Source organism: Bubalus kerabau, chromosome 16 (assembly GCF_029407905.1).
Source record: "Bubalus kerabau isolate K-KA32 ecotype Philippines breed swamp buffalo chromosome 16, PCC_UOA_SB_1v2, whole genome shotgun sequence".
Taxonomy (NCBI): Eukaryota; Metazoa; Chordata; class Mammalia; order Artiodactyla; family Bovidae; genus Bubalus; species Bubalus kerabau.
Window position 1 is genome coordinate 65,087,208 of NC_073639.1, and position 19,116 is coordinate 65,106,323.

At 47.5% G+C, this 19,116-nt stretch overlaps 1 long non-coding RNA gene across 3 annotated transcripts; it reads right to left on the reverse strand.

Moving 5' to 3' along the window:
• Nucleotides 1–601: 601 nt before the first annotated feature.
• Nucleotides 602–6,119, reverse strand: LOC129629482 (uncharacterized). Of its 3 annotated transcripts, none has more exons than XR_008703242.1 (4): nucleotides 5,778–6,119; nucleotides 4,330–4,441; nucleotides 1,720–1,984; nucleotides 602–1,262 (listed from the first exon to the last, which is right to left on the reverse strand). It is a non-coding gene; the product is annotated as an uncharacterized LOC129629482 (long non-coding RNA). The 3 variants fall into 3 exon arrangements; XR_008703240.1 differs by lacking the exon at nucleotides 602–1,262 and adding an exon at nucleotides 1,355–1,542; XR_008703241.1 differs by lacking the exon at nucleotides 1,720–1,984.
• Between the last annotated feature and the right edge of the window lie 12,997 nt (nucleotides 6,120–19,116).

A 19,116-nucleotide genomic window follows, 5' to 3' on the forward strand; every position in this document is an offset into this window, starting at 1 on the left:
ACATATAATAATAATTCTAAATATATATATACTGCATCCCCTTCAGACAGCCCCTGCTAGTAGCTTCCTCCTTTGCTGAGGCTCAGACAGCTGCCCTCCGAGCGTAAGCTGCCTGCTGCTCCCAGCCCCAGAGCACGAGAACACAGGACTCCATGGACCATTTCTGGGACCGGCCATCAGCCTTAAGGCCAGAAGGATGTTCCTGTACAGTGAAGGTGGAATACATTCCACCATCAGGAAGTGGAACCCCTGACAGCCTTTGCTTGGAAGAGCCAGAGATTATACCTTCTCCAGCCTGGGCTCCTGCTGCTGACCTCAACGAGCCAAGGGACAGATGGTGACAAAAGATCTGACGCATTTATTGGGTCCCTGCCACAAAGTGCTTTCAGGGAGTAACAGGTTGAAGATCAATAGGGAGCGGGAAGGGGAGTGGTTTAAAAATAGCTTAGTGGGGAGGGGATTAAAGGAACCGGCATGGGAGGGAAGGGGAAGCTGTGACAGGGATGCTTGGCAGGGGAGTCAGGAGACAGCTTTTAGACCGTGTGCAGATCCAGCTCAGCTGTGGATCCTAGTAAGGTTTGGGAGCTCTGGGAAGCCCACCCCAATCCTGGTATCTCCTGGGATGGGTTTCAGGAGCTAGAAATTACCTGTGGGGGTGAGGGTTTCATCTGAAATAGCTGGGCTGACCCAACAGGAGCCTTAATGGTAAAGGTGAGGAGAAGGATAACATTTGACCAATGATAATAGCAGCTCCCTTCTACCAAAGGCTTACCGTGCACGAGACACCATGATAAGTACTTTACCTGAAGCATGAGTTTCCTAGAGCTGCTGTAACAGAGGACCACAAACCCTTAGAGCAACACAAAATATATTATCTTGTAGTTCTGTGAGTCAGAAATATGACAAGGCTCTCATCAGTAAAATCGAGGTGTTCACAGAGAAAGCGTTTCATTCTGGAAGCTCTGGGGCTGAATCCCCTCCTTTCCTCTTCCAGTTTCTAGATGCCACCTGCTTTCTTTGGCTTGCAGCCCCCTCCTCCTCTTCAAAAGCTAGCATATTCTCTCTTCTCTCTCTCTCTGATCTCCACTTCTATCCTCACATCTCCTCCATCTGCCTCCATCTTTTTTTTTAATAGCTCAATTTTATTTATTTATTTTTTTAAACATTTATTTACTTATTTGGCTGCACCGGGTCTCATTGCAGCACGCAGGATCTTTCAGTTGTGGCACTTGAACTCATGGAGACCTCATGGAACTTTCATTCTAGGGAGAGAAACAGCAACAGACAAGTTAGGAGTAATGTCAAGAGGTTATAAGGGCCATGAAGAAGCATAAAACTGGATGGGGAGCAGGAGTATTTATGCAGAGCAATCAAGGAAGGCTGTGGTGGGGGTGTTCTTTGAGCAGAGACCTGAAGGAGATAAGGGCAAGAGTCAGGTGAGCAGCTGCAGGAAGGGCAGGCCAGGCAGAGGCAACAGCAGGTGTGAACATTTCCGGACAGGACCATCCTTGTGGAGTTCAAGGAACAGCAAGGAGGCTGGGTCTAGAGCAGAGTAAGGAAGAGAACTGAGGTGAGGGTGAGGTCAGAGTATACGGGAGGCCACTGGAGGGGCTTCAGCTGTGATGCGGGGGGCCTGAGGGCTTGGGACAGCGGAGTGACGGGATCTGGCTTGTGCTGAGTTAATTTTATTTAGTAATTTTAAATTAGTGATTTATTTACTTTTGGCTGCGCTGGGTCTTCGTTGCTCTGAGGGCTTTTCTCTAGTTGGCAGTGAGCAGGGACTACTCTCTAGTTTCGGTGCACAGGCTTCTCATTGTTACAGAGCACAGGCTCCAGGGTGCGCGGGCTTCAATAGTTGCAGCACATGGGCTCAGCAGTTGCAGCTTGAGGGCTCTAGAGCACAGGCTCAGTGGTAATGGCACAGGGGCTTAGTTGCTCCGCAGCACGTGGGCTCTTCCCCGACCAGGGATCGAACCTGTGTCCCCTGCATTGGCAGACAAATTCTTATCCACTGTATCAGCAGGCAAGTCCCTGGCTTATGCTTTGTGACAGTTCTGTCTGCTGGCTGCAGAACGCACTGAGGCACTGAGAAGAACTCGTGATAATCAGCCAAGAGATGATGGGGCCTTGGACAAGGGGCATCAGGGAAGAGGATGGAAGCTGGTGGGATTCCGGGTAAGTGTTGAAGGTCGAGCTGCTGTGGTTGTCTGATAGGCACCACCCTGACCCAGGTCTTGCTTTCCATCACCTTCTGCAGCTGCCTCTCCCACCCCCACGACAGTGAAGACAGCTGTCAAGACTTCTTTTTTTTTTCAGAGAATGAAAAAAATAGCCAACAATCTATTAACTCATCAATACAGAACCCTGCCAATCTGTCCATCACCCTGGCTCCCGTCGATAACTCCATCTCGGGACTGACAAGGAAGGAGGGAAGAGGGGAAAATGAAATATTTATAATTTCTTAAGGGACAAAGCCCTTCCCCAAGGTGATGTTCTCAGGTTCAACCACATTAAGTTTTCCATCACGGAACGGTCTCCCTGACTTCTGCCACCGTCTTTGCAGGACAGAACCACCCAATGGAGGGGAAAAATCCTAAAAGACATTTTGAAGCAAAGTCCCTTCATCTTGAACCTAGACTTTGGGATCATATTCATAGATTTCCATTGCCTGCTAGCTGTGTGACCAAGGGCAAATTACTTAACCTCTCTGGTCTCAGATTCCCATCTATAAAATGCAGACAGCAATAGCACCTATCTCATGAGGTTCTTAGGAAGAAAAAGGGAGATGACATATGTGAAGTACTTTACACAGTGTACACAGGGAATGAGGACTGGGAACAATGAGCCAACCTACCACAATTCCCCATTCGTAATTTCTTTTTCCTCCCTGTTACAGACACCTACTCTTGTGTATGTCCTATACACACATACATAAACACACACATAGCTGCATACATACACAGACACCTAGAGAGACAGATACATGGATGTATGTACACAAAGCTATAGTCATCAAAATTCTAAAGTATTATTGCTTTATTTTACTGTTTACAATAAAATATCATTTTAAATAAACTTTGTTGGGACTAATTTACATTCAGTAAACTCAGGTACCTGTTTTGAGTATCTACTTTGATAAATTGTAATAAATGTACCTATTTGTGTAACCTCCATAATCCAGATGTACAACACTCCCATCACTCCAGAAAAAGATTTCCCTTGTACCTCTTGGGAATCGCCTCTGCCGCGGGTGCCCCGGCTTTCTTTCTGCCCCTACAGACTAAGTTTGCCTGTGCTCAGCTTTCATATAAATGGGGCCACCCTACTGCATGTGGTCTTTTGTGTCTGGCTTCTTTCACTTAGTATAATGATTTTGAGATTCATCTGTGTTGTGGCCTGAATCAGCACTTCATTCCTTTTCCTGGCTGAGTAGTACTCCAATACATGAATGTACCGTGGGGTATTCATCCAGGCATCCCCAGCCTCCAGGATCTAATGCCTGGTGATCTGAGGTGAAGCTGATGTAATAATAATGGAAATAAAGTGCACAAGAAGTGTAACGTGCTGACTCATCCCCAAACTTTCCCCCCTATTCCTGCCATCTGTGGAAAAATGACCTTCCAGGAAACCAGTCCCTGGTGCCAGGAGGGTAGGGGACTGCTGTTTAGCCTAGTCAACTGTTGAGAGACTTTGGTATTGTTTTAAGTTTATGTAAGTGATACGGCTCTTCACATTCTGTTTCTTACCTTTCCACAAAAAATATTCTTGTGGCCATCATGCTGCTATGTATACCTCTGGTTTGCTTTTCTGGTTTTCACAATCATCCATGCCTTCCTTCACCTCGTTTCCTCTGTCCACTCACCAAGTGAAGGACGGTAAGTTTGCCTATTTGCCTACACGAACAACGTTGAGATGAACAGCCTAACATAGGTATTCTTATATATCTGTGTGGCTGGTGCTCTGGCATTAATACTCAGGAATTGGATTTCTGCAGTATGATGTATGCAAACAGTACATGTCATAAAATGCTGGCATACTACTCCTCAAACTGCAGCCCCCGCCCCCAGCATGCATCAGGGCTTTCATTCTCCCACACGCTCACTGGCTGTTAATGTTCTCAACTTTCTGGGTTTTATCAAGCAGATAGAAATACACTTCCTCCCATTTAGGCTTTAGCATTTCTCAGATTACTAGTGATTATTTTCTGGTGCTCTTATCCAGACTTGCTATCAAAATGTCAATTGGGTAGCTTTCCTTTTTCTTTCTTTTTTTCTGGAACAACTTATGCAGTACAAGAAGCTTCTGCTTCTTAATATTTGTAGAACTCACCTGTAAGACCATCTGGGCATGGTCCTTTTTTCATGATGGCAGGATGAGGCATTAACACCCTTGACCCCATATTTTACTCTTTCTGGGGAAGCCTGGATATCTTGCAAGTTACCTGTCAGATAAAAACAGGTCAAAAATGTTGCTGAGGGGTGGGGCAGGAAGAGACAAGGGAAGGGGAAAATCAGAGAGAGTCACTGGGCCTGGGACCTGGAGATGCAGTCGGTATACAGTATAAAAAGCCGGCTTTGATAAGTTTCTCTTCTATGTCTGTGAGGGTGTTTCTGTTTTGTAAATAGGTTCATTTGTGTCGTATTTTGGATTCCACATATAAGTGACGTCATCTGGTATTTGTCTTTCTCTTTCTGATTTGCTTCACATAGTATGATGGTCTCTGGGTCCATCTATGTTGCTGCAAATGGCCTTGTTCCGTTTTTTTTTTTTTTTTTGTGGCTGAGTAATATTCCAGTGTGTGTGTGTGTGTGTGTGTGTGTGTGCGCGCGCGCGCGCACGCGTGCCACGTCTCCTGTATCCATTCACCTGTCAATGGCGTGTGGACGTTTGGGTGCTTCGTGTCTTAGCTGTTGTGGGTAGTGCTGCTGTGAACATGGGGGGTTGCATGGATCATTTCGAATGAGAGATTTCTCTAGATAGAAAATTTTAAAAAATAAGTAAAAAGCAGACTTTGTTCAGCTTAGCAGTGACAAGGGAAAGAGAAAAGGGCTGAGACTCTGTCATACCTCTGTGTGTGCATGTCTGTGTGTGTACCTAGTGCCTCCTGGGATACCTGGTCACACACGGTGTATATGCCCATATATATTGCACTCACTGTTGGTTTGCAGAGACATCATACATGATGCATGTACATTTCTGTGCATCTACATATGTACACACCTCCCTGTGATTTTTACCAGGGCCTATCTGTTCAAGCTCTGTGGATTGTGTGTGTGTGTTGCATTTGACAATCGATGACTATTTATCATTTGCATATTCTGAGTATCACACTGTGTTTAGTGCATTTATATCTATTGTGTTCTTGGAAAAGACTCTGCCCATAGGCTATGGCTGCGTGTGTGTGTGCATGCATGTGTATGTATGATGGGAGGGTATGACACGGAACGCGTATTATTACATAAACTGAGAATCTCATTATGTGCGTTTATTTGTTAAACAAAACACATTTGTCAATTGTGTTTATGTGCACACACAAATGTGTGTGTGTGTGTGTGTGTGAGTAGAAGGGTGTTACCCCTGTGTTTATTTCCACAGACCACACACTGCATTTGCATTTTGGTGTCTGTCTGTTACACCCACCCAGCCTTCCCTGCCCCCTCCCCGAGCCTGTTTGTAAAGACACCCGGCATAATGTGGTGTGTGCGAATGTGTGTGTGTGTGTTTGCCTTTTATTTTGCTCACTGTTCTGTGACAACAGAATGCTTTCCCCCGCTTACCTCCTCTTCCACATTGCAATCCTTTGGGGGATATCAAGGGCAAGCCAGAGAAGGGTTACCTGGAGAAAAGGGTTGCTAAGCAACCAAACACCCACCACCCCGGAGCACCACCAACCCAAAACTCCGTTCCAGGCCTGCAACCAGATTAGCATATTAATGAGGCTGTAATTTCCCCCGAATTGTCTGCTCCTACACACACTCAACTCACAGCACACACTGGCCCAGGAGTTTGCTATGCAAATAAACTGGTTTTACAGACTGCGACTTAATTAACTCATCAAGTTCACCCGCCTAACAGAAAAGGCAGACGAACTACAGATTAATGAACCTGTGTTTGCTCGCCCCTCTCTCTCTCCCCTGCCACGGCAAGCCGCCTTTCTCTTTTTATGGCCCGTTTCTCTTCCTTCTCCCCCTGAACCTAGTCGCTCCTGAAACTCACCTGGGGTTCTTTTCTGCCTTCCTCTGACGGTTCCCAACCTGAGCCGGTGCCCTTCCCGCCACTCCCTAAGTGCCCCTCCTTTCTCATCCCTACTCTGAGCCCACAGTCCCCACACCCAGCCCCAAGGATCAAAGCCGCAGGCCATCCAATTCCCCCAGCCAGCCGAGGACTGGAAACAGGGACACTGTTCCTTTAACGAGAGAAGACCGCCGGCTTTATTTTTGACACACGATTCATAGTTTAGCCCCAGCCCTGATATTCAATCAGCTGAATACAGACTCGGGAAGAAGAGGCATTCTCCCTGCCTGCGTGTTAATTAGAAACGCCAGTCCTGGCTGCCGCCCACACTCATCAACTTTCTCCAGTTTTGATGGAGGACATACACCCAGGAGGGGTCTCTGAAACTCTTGGTGGAGAAAGTTCTCAATGCCTGGGATGCAAGAAGCCACTTAGGAGGGAGAAACTTTGAAACACTGGACCATTTCTTCTTAAATCCCTTTTCTTTACTCTCCGGGTTTTTGCCTCTCATTGAGGCCTGTGGGTAGCGTCACCTCCTCCAGGAAGCCTTCTCTGGTTTGGTGATATTCGATAGATGGATCTAAACTGGAAGAGGGCCCAATGTTGGAAGATCAAGACATTTGTCCCCCACCTTCCCTGACCTCCATACAAGGAAGAACCTTCCGCAACTTTTCCAGCTCCATGGATGATCTGCTTAGTAACTCTCTGCCTCCTAACTGGACTTCCCTTTCCACGTTCAGGCCCTATTATTTTTCATGTGAATTGCTGCACCCAAGCCCTGTATGAGTTCTCCCTGCCCGCTGCCTTATTTCTTTCCAACCTGCCTTCACTATGCCACCAGAGAAAGTACCCAGGCCCTCTCTTGCTCGGACACCTTTGATGGCTCCCTTTGGCCCTCGGGACCAGGTCTAAACGACATGTAGCATTCAAGGCCATCTATGATCTGGCACTACCTAACCTCCCCTAGATCCTCCCCGCATCCCAAACATCTGTAGTTCTCACATTTGAGGCAGTGTAAGACTCATCAGATGCCTTTGTTGAAATATAGATTCCTGCCCCGTCTCCCTGAGACTCTGCTTCTGTAGGTCTGGGTTGAGCCCAGGAACCTGCATCTTCAGCTTGTGTCCCAGGTGACATGGATACAGGTCATCCTTAGACCAGTCTGTAAGAGGCTCTGTCCTGGGAGTTGAAATTTCCTCCCACCTCCATCTGCCCTAAGCACCAGCTTGGGACTAGCCCACTAACATCTCCCCCCCTGGCGCTCCTCCCCAGCATCTCTGATGAGAGATGCTGCCTGGAAGGAGGAAGTAGGGACCCTTCCCCCAGATACCTTAGCCCCAGGGGTCCCCTCATTCCTGCCTGGAAGCCGTGGGCTCCTGTGCAGTCCTTGGAGCAATTGTGTGTAACTTTATTGCCTGGTTCTGGGGGGTGGGGTATGGCTTTTTTTTTTTTTTAACTGTTCTTCCAAACCAAAGAAAAAGCAAATTCTTCCAAACGGTCACCCCTACTGTCAATCAGTTAAGATCTTGAGTGCAAAATAAGCAGAATGAATGTGAGTCACACAGTCCCACTTCCTGGGACTGACCGACACCCTCATCCCACCATTCACTTGCTGTGTGACCTTGGGAAGTGAATTCCCTTCTCTATGCCTCCATTTTCCCCATATGCAAAGTAGGAAAAAGAGAGTTTCACTTCGTACAGAGTGGAAGCACGATTTTTTAAACATCCACAGAAAGTACTAAGACAAAGAAATGTTTGAGTTACTCAGTTAGTGGTTGATCGCTGTCAGCTGTTGTGTTCATAACTCATTGTCTACCTGCTGGGGAGACTCCAAGGGGCACTGCTCGCTCTTGGATAACCAGATGTCTTGGTGTGGGTTTTACTCTCAGATCTCTCCCAGTAATACCATGCCTGGCACATAGTAGGTGCTCAGCCAATGGTTGCTTAATTAAATTGAAATGTAAACAGCTCCAGGGATGCAAAGAAGCTTTCTTCAGGCATCCAGGCCGTTCTTATCCTCTCCTATGCACACAAAGACACTCACACACACACACACAAGGACACACCCTCAGATAGACACACATAAAGACAAACATATTCAGACACACAAAGACAAAGACATCCGGGAATCCAGAAAGACACATACAGACAGACACACATAGGCAGACATGCTCAGACACATGCAAATAGAGACAGGCACTCATACACACACTCAAAGACACACAGACACACAAAGAAGACAGACACACAGAGACACACATAGACACACACAGAGACACCCTCTTCTATGCACGCACACACACACACACACACACGAATTCCAGTCCCTTTTATTCTCTTGTGTCAGAATCAGAGGCGGCAGCCACACCAGCAGCCACCTCCCCGTCTCTATAACAAGCCCGCATTTATTTGAAGCGTGTCAGGAGGTCATTCCTCAGCTAAATAGTGTCATTCCCATCCTTTCCATCCCCTCCTAGGACCTATTCCACAATCCATTCATCATGCCTGTATCTGTAGCCGCAGGGCCTCCCATGGATGCCAGCCCCTGCCTCACGGAGGGGCAACCACAGCCACTCTGAGGGAGGCTGGTATCAAATCCTGCCCCCCACCCTCCACCCAGCAAATACTGCCCCCACCTTACAGGTGAGAAGGCAGAGGATCAGGGAGGAGAAATGCGTTTGTTCATTCATTCAAGATCAACTTGACTCATTTGGAGCTTCCATTTTTGCAAGGTCAACAAGGTCAAATATTAACACACTCAAATGGTGCGTCCTAGTGCTTAATGAGTGGGGTCCCTCATGCCGGGCACCAGGTTAGCCCTGGAGATACAGGGATTGACCTGAAACCGACACAGTCATAGGCAAGATAGGGGTACAGGCTTGTAGGGGGTAGTAGGTGCTGTGAAGAGCAGAGGACAAGGGGATGAGGCATGATGGGGTGGGGCTGCTCTAGATGAGGGAGGGCCTCCCAGGGAGGATCTCTCTGGGAAGATGACCCTGGAGCCAAGGTCTAGGTAAAACAGGGCTGAGCCCCATGGGTATCTGGAACCAGCAGATTTAAAAGCAGAGAGAACAGCCAGTGCAAAGGCCCAGAGCAGGGAATGTACAAGGGTGTGATGGCCAGCAGGGAGGTGGGGGTACGGGAGCAGAAGTGATGAGGGGAGAGGAATGGGGAAGAGGGCTGTGGGCAGGGAGGAGCCCGGTCGCGTGAACAGCTTGGGTTTTATTCCAAAGTGTTGAGAGCCACCGTCACCGACAGCTCCCAGAAGGGAAGTGATAGGATCTGACTTACGCTAAAAAAAAAATCACTACTTCTTGGGTACATGTTCAAAAGAACTGAAAACAGGGACTCAGATACTTGAATGTAAATGTTCATTGCAGCCCTATTCATAATCACCAAAAGGTGGAAACAGCCTAAGTGTCCATCAGCGAATGAATAAACAGATGTCATCAGGCCAGACAATGCAGTAACATGGAGCTGTAAGGAGCGAAGCGCTGACACAGGCTGCAGCCTGGGTGAACCTCAGAAGCATGACGTTAAGCCAAAGAAGGCAGACACAAAGCGCAGATGTCGCATATGATCCCACTTACACGAAGCAGCTACAATAGTCCAATCCTCAGAGACAAAGAGGGGAACAGAGGTGCTGGGGAGCTGGGGGAGGGGGAGACATTACTTCAAGGGAACAGTCTTTGTGTTTGGAGAGAAGTTTTCAAAATAGATACTCTAGAGGATGGCGTAACATTGTGGATGGACCTCACAATGCTGAAAAAAAAGTTAAAATGGCAAGTTTTAATAATAATAACAATTTTTTAAAAATACTTTTGGGGACTTCCCTGGTGGTTCAGTGGTGAAGACTCCACACGTCCACATAGGGTGTGCGGGCTTGATCCCTGGTCAGGGAACTAAGACCCCAAATGCCACCTGAAGAGGCCAAAATCAAACACGCAAAACAATGCTTCTGGGTAGAGAATGAAAGGGCCACTGCCTTTGTCCAAGTGAGAGACCATAGTGAGCAGTCTCGGTGACCCTACTAGAAGCGGGGTTCAAACCGAGATCTTTGGCCTCCACACCCTTCCTTGCGCCAGAAACATCTGGTTTCGGAGAATTCAGGAGTAGACCAGTGGCTGAGAGTGTGGGTGCAAGTTCTAGGAACCTGTGCTCAGATTCCAGGACTGCCCCTCCCAGCTGTGTGACCTTGGGTTGGTGACCTTACCTCTCTGGGCCTCAGTTGTCTTATCTGCTGGGTGGGAATCATAGTAGCTCCTAGATCAGGGGTTGTCAGGAGGATTCATTGGCATAAGGTAAGCAAAGCTTTGTCCAGTGCCTGCTAGCAGAGAGTCCTCCAGAAACGTTACTGAGCAGGGGGTCGCTGAGTCAGGCTGTGGATCACCAGTTCTGGATTTCTTCCTTTCTGGTCCCTTTTGCTCCCTGCTCCTCTCTCCCTCACTTCTCCCTGCTTTCCTAGTCTTTTTCCATTTCCTCCTCCTTTTCTCTCCTCCCTCCCAGATGGGCTCCGTGAGTGGGCAACCTGTGAAGTCCCGCAGGGCCCCACACTTGGTGGATGGACTGGTGTCGCCATCTTGAAATTCTTAATAATTGTTGAGCAAGGGATCCCTCATTTCCATTTTGCACTGGCTGGTCATGCCACCCTCTGTCCTGACCCTCCCCCAACAAGAGAACCACTTTGCCCATCTCTGGTTTATAGGAAAGTCCCTGTCAGAAGGAGCTGGACCCAAGTCATATTCATTGCTGATTTCATGGCTCATCCCCTATTTTAAAAGCCTTCTCTGGAAGCACAGAGAAAGCAGGACAGTGAAGAGACAAGGACAATACTCCAGATTCCCTCTAGCTTGTTCCATAGACGCTGGGTGCCTGGGGGACTGGGTGGTAAGGAAGAGAAAAACAGCTGGCATAAGGAGATGCCTCCAAGGTCCTCTTGTCTGGAGACAAGAGTCAACTAAGTGCATATCAGAATCACTAGGAAAAGTGGATTCTCCAGCCTTACCATCTCCAGGGGCGGTGAGGGGGGTGGGGGGGCGCACAGGTCTAATAACTCCACTGCAGGTAGACAAAGTCCAGACTCCCCGGAGGATATCATGCATGTGGCCTGCACCCTCCGCTGCTAACAACCTCTTATCAAACCTCCACCTCAGAGCTCCTGCACGTCCTACCTCTTCTACCAGGAGCCATCTCCCTGGATCTTCCCAAGGTGGGCTTGTTGCTCTCAGCTTAAATGTCACCTCCTGAAGCCTAAATCTTGAAACTGGTCCACAGCCCCTGTTGCTCCATCAGTGACCTGAGTTGGTTAATTTTGGAAAACCATTATAACACATGGAAGGTACCTTATTTCTGTCTTACTGACTGTGTCCCTGACTAAAATGAGAGCTATGTTGTCCTGTCACTGGAGTGGCCTCCCTGCCAAGCCCAGTGCTCGGCACATGGTAGGCGCTCAATAAACTTCAGGTGCATACGTGAATGAATGAGTCTGGGTTTTCAGCAGGTGCCCTGCAATTCTGATAGATCCAGTCTGGGTGTCAGGAGTCAATGGCTTGGTTTGGTCACTACTGGAATCCCTTCTATATCTCATCAACCTTTTCTTGCATACCCCCCACGACAAGGAGACTTGTTCCCTCTTTCAGCAGCCCTAACAGTTGGCAAGCTGACCTTCTTTGCAACCCCATGGACTGTAGCCCTCCAGGCTCCTTCATCCATGGGATTTTCCAGGCAAGAGTACCGGAGTGGGTTGCTATTTCCTTCTTCAAGGGATCTTCCCAACCCAGGGATTGAACCCAGGTCTCCTGCATTACAGGCTGATTCTTTACCAGCTGAGCCACCAGGGAAGACTTCTCAACTTCTAAGTCTCCCTTCTGCTGTGGAAAGACTAGGATTTAATTGAAGCAACCTTGTTCCGTATTAGTCACCTCCCATTTATTATTCTTTGACATCTGGCTTCATCTCCAAAATATAGCCCCATGAACTTGGATTGTGTCCATAATCAGGAAGAAAAGTATTCAAGAAGTAACCCTATTCAAACTAACAGTCGTTTATGGGCAATCTCTCTCCTTCCACCTCACACCACCCCCAAAACTAAAAAGCACATTTCTTTATGGTCTAGAAAGATAACACAGAGTAAGAAGGGGAAGTCGCAGGAAATGCAGAGAAGAAAGTATCTTTCCTAAAGATGCCAAGTCGGGTTCCAAAGAAAAAAAGAAAATGTGTGTCTTTGTTCAAGAAGTCTACTTGGGGAGTCACAGACTGTCTTTATGACAAATCTCTGGCCAGCTCGGCCGATCAAACACGTGGTTCTCTAACAGACAGAGTAAGGGACTGTAGCTTCCAACTCGGGGATTTCCTAGCTGTGTTGTTGGGAGGAGTGTGTTGATCAGTATGGGACTGGGTATAAATTCAAAAATCTCTTTCTGACCATTGAGAAAGTGTCCCTGTGGGTGAGACTAGCACCTCAGTTCCCAGAAACTGCTGTAGGAAGGTCTTGGAAGGAATTAGGTTTGGAGGTGACATCAAGATCTCCATGGAGGCCACCAGTCTAGTGTCATCCAAGAAGAGTCCCAGGATGCTAAGGTGTGAGGACTCTGGAAAATAAGCCATCTCTATCCCCAGACCATTTGCCAGTAGGTTTTACCAAGATTTCAAGAAGTGAGCTCCAGCTTTGGTTAATATGTCAGAGAAGCAACTGGAGTGGTAGCTTGTCAGGCTGTAGAGAGGGAGTCACTCTTTGGAGCTGGGGCTCCAGGGAGGAGGCCAACGGTAAGCTGCCCAACCTCCCTCTAACCTCCTGCCAGGGATCCTGCTGGCCAAGCCCAACCGGAAGTCAGAGGGAAGAGAACCCAGGGATGCCATGTCCGTGCACAGGTCAGCCTCCTGGAGCACAGAGCAGGTGGAGAAGGATGGACAGTGAATCTAGAGGAGCAAGAAGACCCCCACATGTATTCTAGCCCTGCCTTCAGCAGAGTGCTAAGCATATAGTTGGAGCTCAACAAATATTAGATGAATGGATGAGTGACCCTGATCCAGCCCACTCTAGTTACCTTGCATTTTTCTAACTGTGAATTTTTGTCCCCACTAGTCTCTTCTCTCTGCTTCCTCTCTAAGTCACATGCCCATCCTTCATAACACAACTCAAATCCTATTCTCTCTTTATGATGAATGAAAGGAGCCAGGTACAAAAGAATGCAATTCCTTTATATTTTAAAATTTTTTGATGCAAATTTACCCATAGTGGCAGAAGACAGATCCGTGGTTACCTAGGGATAAGGGTGTAGGGGAAGAGAGGGATTACCAAGGGACACGAGGTGACTTTTGGGGTGTCAGATATGTTCATTACCTTGATTATGGTGATGGTTTCAGCAGTGTATACACATGTCAAAACTCATCAAATTGTATACTTTAAGCATGTGTGATTCATCACACACCCATTGTCTCTAGAGGTAGCTAAGCAAAAAAAAAAAAAAAAAGCCCAATTCCCCCACAAAATCTTCAGATTCCCCACCTCCTAACCTGATCACTGGTAGTTGGCACTCTGGCATTCATTCATTAACTATTAATCGGAGCACCTACTATGACCCACACACTGGGCTGGATGCTATGGACAAGCCCCAGCCCACAATGAGCTCAGAGCTCTGTGGGGAAATAGATCAGGGGGCATGGGAGTAAGAAGATTCCTGGAAGGAAACATGTCTGAGAGGAGACCTGAAAGACGAGAAAGGTAGGGGCAAGTGAGGGAGGAAGGGTATTTAAGACAAAAAGCTCAGAAGGGAGATAGCATGAGAGCCAGTCCCATCAAAGCTCAGGATAGTTGGAGAGTAAGGGAGGGGAGAGGTAAGAGATGAGTTAGGACAGGGGGCCAGGGGCTTGGAAACCAACCAAAGTATTGGGGTTTGCCCTGGCACCAATGAGGAAGGTTTTAAGCGTGCGAGTAACCTCATCAATTTCGTTCTACAACAAAATTGCTCTGGCTGGGACATGAAGAATGGATTGGAAGAGATGGGATGGGAGCAGAGTGTCTTGGAACGAGAAGGCTCTGGTCTGAACTAAGGCATGACCGCGGTTAGATGAGAGACGTGAAAGAGGGAGAATCAGCAGGATTTGGGAGGGATTAGGAGTGGAGTGAGAGAGAAGGTGCCAGCATGGTTTCTGGCTCAGGCAGCTGGATGGATGCAGAGCCCAGAGAGGCAGCAGGTATGAGGAGAAGAACAGGAATGACTTAGTATTGATCATGCCGAGTCTGAGGGTAGTTGCGTACATGCAGCCAACATTTAGGAGCCCCATTCAGGTCTTAGAGTCCTCTCCTTAAGCTGTGAGATCCTGGAAGAGGCCATGGGGTCCTCGAAGATCTCTGCATCCACAGCAAACTGCCCTCAATGCCCAACACATCATTTTCTCCTAATAGATGTTTGTTGATTGACTCATTGCTGAGTTGTCTTTCCAGATTTGTACTCAGAAACCCAGGTTCAGAAGACCTCTATGCATTGGCTGGTGAGGCCCCCTACTTTTCTGGGGACAAGCCCTAGGTGAGAGCAGTCATGGAGAACAGCCTTAAATTCCCATGTGCCGACTTCATCAAGCCCTCCCCACGACCCCCAGCTGGGCTCCCCATTCCTGGAGACGAGTAAGTTTCTGGTCGGCCTCCCCTCTTCATAACCAATTTGCCTCCAGAAGGAAATAGAACTGCTTGTGCCAAATATTAATCACTACATTTTGGATAGCTCCAACATAACTCTCCAAGCCTCTCTGATCTATGCACATTAGGCTGGAAACACACAACTCCCACTTTAAAGATTGAGAGGTGTAACAGAAAGGTTCAGTAACTTTCCCAAGGCCACACAGCAAGTCCAAAGGCAGAATCAGGCTTCCTGATGCTGTGCAGCTTGTCCTCAACACCGGCCAATCTTCCCTCTGCCTACACTCTACAAATTTGTCTTGAGGGTAGACCCTTGAGGGTCTCAGAAAAGCCATGAAGAATGTCAAAGGGTAAAGTGACTTGCCCACCCTCTCACAACTAGGAAAGGTCAGGGTACTTTTTCATTGGAGTAGAAACTGAAATTTCAACTCTTCCTTGCTTCTCAGTTTCTTCAGGGAACATGTACAGTCAGCAATCACTCTATTTATCTACACCGATGAGCCTGGTCACCGCAAACTTTGCCTTCCCGGGGCATTTCGTATCCTTTCCTGGTTTCATATTTAATCTTCTCTACTAAACACCTGGGGCAAGAGCTGAGTCTGATTCATCTTCCTGCTCCCCAGCCCCTCACAAAGTGCCTCAATCTCAGAGGAAGCTCAATAAATGTCTGCTGATTCATTTTGATCCTTCAATGAAGTGGAAAAGGAAAAATCATTGGAGGAGGGGAGAAACAAGCCACTGACCGAACAATGCCCACAACCCTGAATCGCCCTTTGGAAATCTGGGTTTCTATCCCTGCCTTCCTTGCCACCTTGTAGGAAATACCAGGGAAGCCATCTGCTCCAGGGCTTGGATGTCTGCAACATTGTAACTGTAGAAGGAAGGGCTTGAAATGTAAGTGATCAGAATTCACATGAAAAGAATCCCTCCCACCACCAAGTAAAAAGTGACAGGACACTGCCAATTTCTCCTCTTCTCTCTCCAAACACTGTTGACATCAGAGCCCAGAAAGGATGGCAACTGACTACAGTGGAATATGATCAATTCAGATAAAACCAGTCCAGTCCATACAGGGTCAGAGTGGCTGATTCACCAGCCCCACCTCACAGACACATGCCCAGAGAGGTAGAGTAATTCCCCCAAACTCACTCAGCAAGAGAGTAACAGAGTCAGGCAGCTTGAAGTTAATCAAGTGAGAGCACCTCTGTTGGAAAAGTGTCTTGATGAGTTAACACTCATCAGAAAATTTGGGGCTCAATCTTGGCTTTGAAAGTTAGAGGTCATCAAATCCTAGAGAAGTTGCTTAACCTCTCTACACCTCAGTTTCCCCATCTGTGAAATGGGTCGAATAATAGCATCTATTCTGAAGAGGCAGGTGAAGTGCTTTGCACAGTTCTTAGCACATGCAATCTTCAGATAAGTTGTTGTTGCTACTGTTTACTTCTCAAAATCCCCTGAGAAGTGACCAGAATAGTGGGAATACCTTGTACTGAAATAGACAAGACTGGGAGATCTTTTATAGTTTTGTGTTTTGTTTGTGTTTTTTTGTTTTGTTTGTTGGTTGGTTGTTGCCATGCTGCGAAGCTTATGGGGTCTTAATTCCCTGATCAGAGATCAAACCTGGGCCCCTGGCAGTGAAAGTACCAAGTCCTAACCACTAGACCACCAGGCAACTTGAAAGTTTTTTATTTTTTTTATTTTTGGGCTGTACCATGAAGCTTGTGGGGTCTTAGTTCTCCAACCAGGTATCCAACTCAGGCCCCTAGGAGATCTTTTAGACCATAAGACCTCTGAATGAGTGAGTGAAGTTGCTCAGTCGTGTCTGACTCTTCGCAACCCCATGGACTGTAGCCCACCAGGCTCCTCCATCCATAGGATTCTCCAGGCAAGAGTACAGGAGTGGGTTGCCATTCCCTTCTCCAGGGGATCTTCCCGATCCAGGGATCGAACCCAGGTCTCCCGCATTGTAGGCAGACACTTTACCATCTGAGCCACCAGGAAAGTCATAAGATTTCTGGTACCTGTCAAAAGTCACAGGCTTCTGTTCCCAGACCACCTGGTCACCTCTGCCCTGACCCCTCCTATAAGGTTCCACAGGGATATGGTGTGGTTGGGCTGAGAGCCACATGCAATTGCTGGGTCAGCTCCCTTTAGAGAAGGACCCAACAGCATCTTTAAACATAAAGCCTTCTCAGGTCTAGCTTTGGCATTATTGAGACATCAAAAATACCAAAGCCTCCTAGAGAGAAGGAGAAAGGCAAAGAGGCTCTGAGAAGTTTCCACAGACCCTTGCCTGCCAGGAGACTCCTCTGGAGAAGCCCATGAACTGGCCCTGGGACCCTGACCAGCTGGGGGTGGGGGCGCTCCCCACTGGCTCAGGAGGAGGTGGGTGGAGCCTGACTGATCAGGATACCCCTCACCCAGTGGGGGCTTTTAGTGCAAGAATTTGGGCATCAGGGTCATACCCCTTGACAGAGAATAGGGTCTCCCTGCCAGCCATGGGATGTAAGACTGAGTTTCTCCACCTCAGCACTACAGAGACATTCCCTTGAATGATTCCGAGGCTGGAGGAGACTGTCCTGTGCATTATAATATGTTTAGCAGCATCCCTGGCCTCTACCAGCTAGTAACACACTGGATCCAGTTGTGTCAGCCAAGCACATCACCAGATACTGACAAATGTCCCCTGGGAGACAAAAATCACCCCAAGTTGAGAACCACTGATGAAAAGGGAGCTTCCCAGAGGAGGAAGGAGAAACAGACACCCAGGTTAACAGTGATGGGTATAAAGAAGGAGAAAGGGAAGAGAAAGCAGAGATACCACCTGGCTTTCTGGGTGGGGGTGGGAAAGGGCTTGATCTCTCACAGATCATATCTAGTAGCCCTGGAAATCTGTTCCAGGTAAGGGACCTTACACCTTCCTGCTTTATTCTAAGAGATTAATCGTTGATCTTCTTAAAAGGGACATGTTTCTGTCCCGTAAATACTTACTGATTGCTTTTTGTAGACAAGGCACTCTCACACACTCGTTACAATTATTCAACAAATCTGTACTCTTCTTATTATTTAATATTTCATCACTAATAATTAACAGCAGCTATCATCCCCTGGGCACTTACCTTGCCAGGCACTGTGCTATGCTCGTTACATTTATCATCTCATTTGATCCTCACAAAAACTTCATGAGCTTACTCACGTCTTTTACCATATCATTCTTCCTGGTTTGCAAATAAGAAATGTGAACCTCAGAGAGGTAAAGTAACTAAGCCCAAAGCACCTGATACACTTTGGTGGAAGTAAATGAATGAATGAAACTGGTAGCATAGCTCTTACTCTTTCTGTGTGTCCACATGTAGACACTGTATGGAAAATCGAATTGATAGCAGGTCTCCCCTGCTAGGTTGAAAGCAGTTTAGGAGCCAGAGGGTAAGGGGTGCTTGTTCATGTCATCACTGGAGCCTCTGGCAGTGTGTGTCCAAAACACATTTATCAAATGAGCAAATGAAGGAAGGCCCTTTGCATATGTCTAATCCACACTTATAAACACCAGTCCCCAGGCCCGGCACAGGTCTGGTCCATAGTAGGGGCTTGGTATCATTGTGTTTTGTTCAAGAAGGAAAAGGGTAGGTTTTGGAATCCTGGGGCTTGAGGAAGTCTCGCAGATCTGCTTTGAGATCAGTGATTCTCAAGCAGAGGTGACTTTTTGCACCCCAGAGGACATATCTAAAGACACCACTGGTGGTCACAACTTGCAGAGAGAGGTACTAATTGCCTCTAGTAGGTAGAGGATGGAGATGCATCCTATGCACAGAAGAGTCCCCACCCAATGAAGAATTATCCAGCCCCAAATGTAAATAGTGTCAAAGGGGATGAACCCTGATCTAGACATATAAGCAGATGAATTACCATGCGGGGTCTTTAAAAATATTTGGGGAGAAAATGCTATGGGGTCATCTGGCTACTCATTTACTTATTCAAGACACCTTTGTCAAAACCTTCTGATATAAGACAACCATGAGGAGTGGGTGAGGGAGAGACAGAAGTGATTACGGCTCAGCCTCAACTCTGGCTCTCCACCAAGCTTGTCAGCTGCTAGAGTCTCCAGTAAGGATGGGCAACAATGCTGGGTAGGAAAAGGGAGGTGTATGCAGTCAACCAGAGAGAGGAGAACCCAAGAAGAAGGAAAACTGCCTTAGAAGGTCCTCTGAGAAAAGGAGACACTGTCTCCCTTTAGCGTCATTATG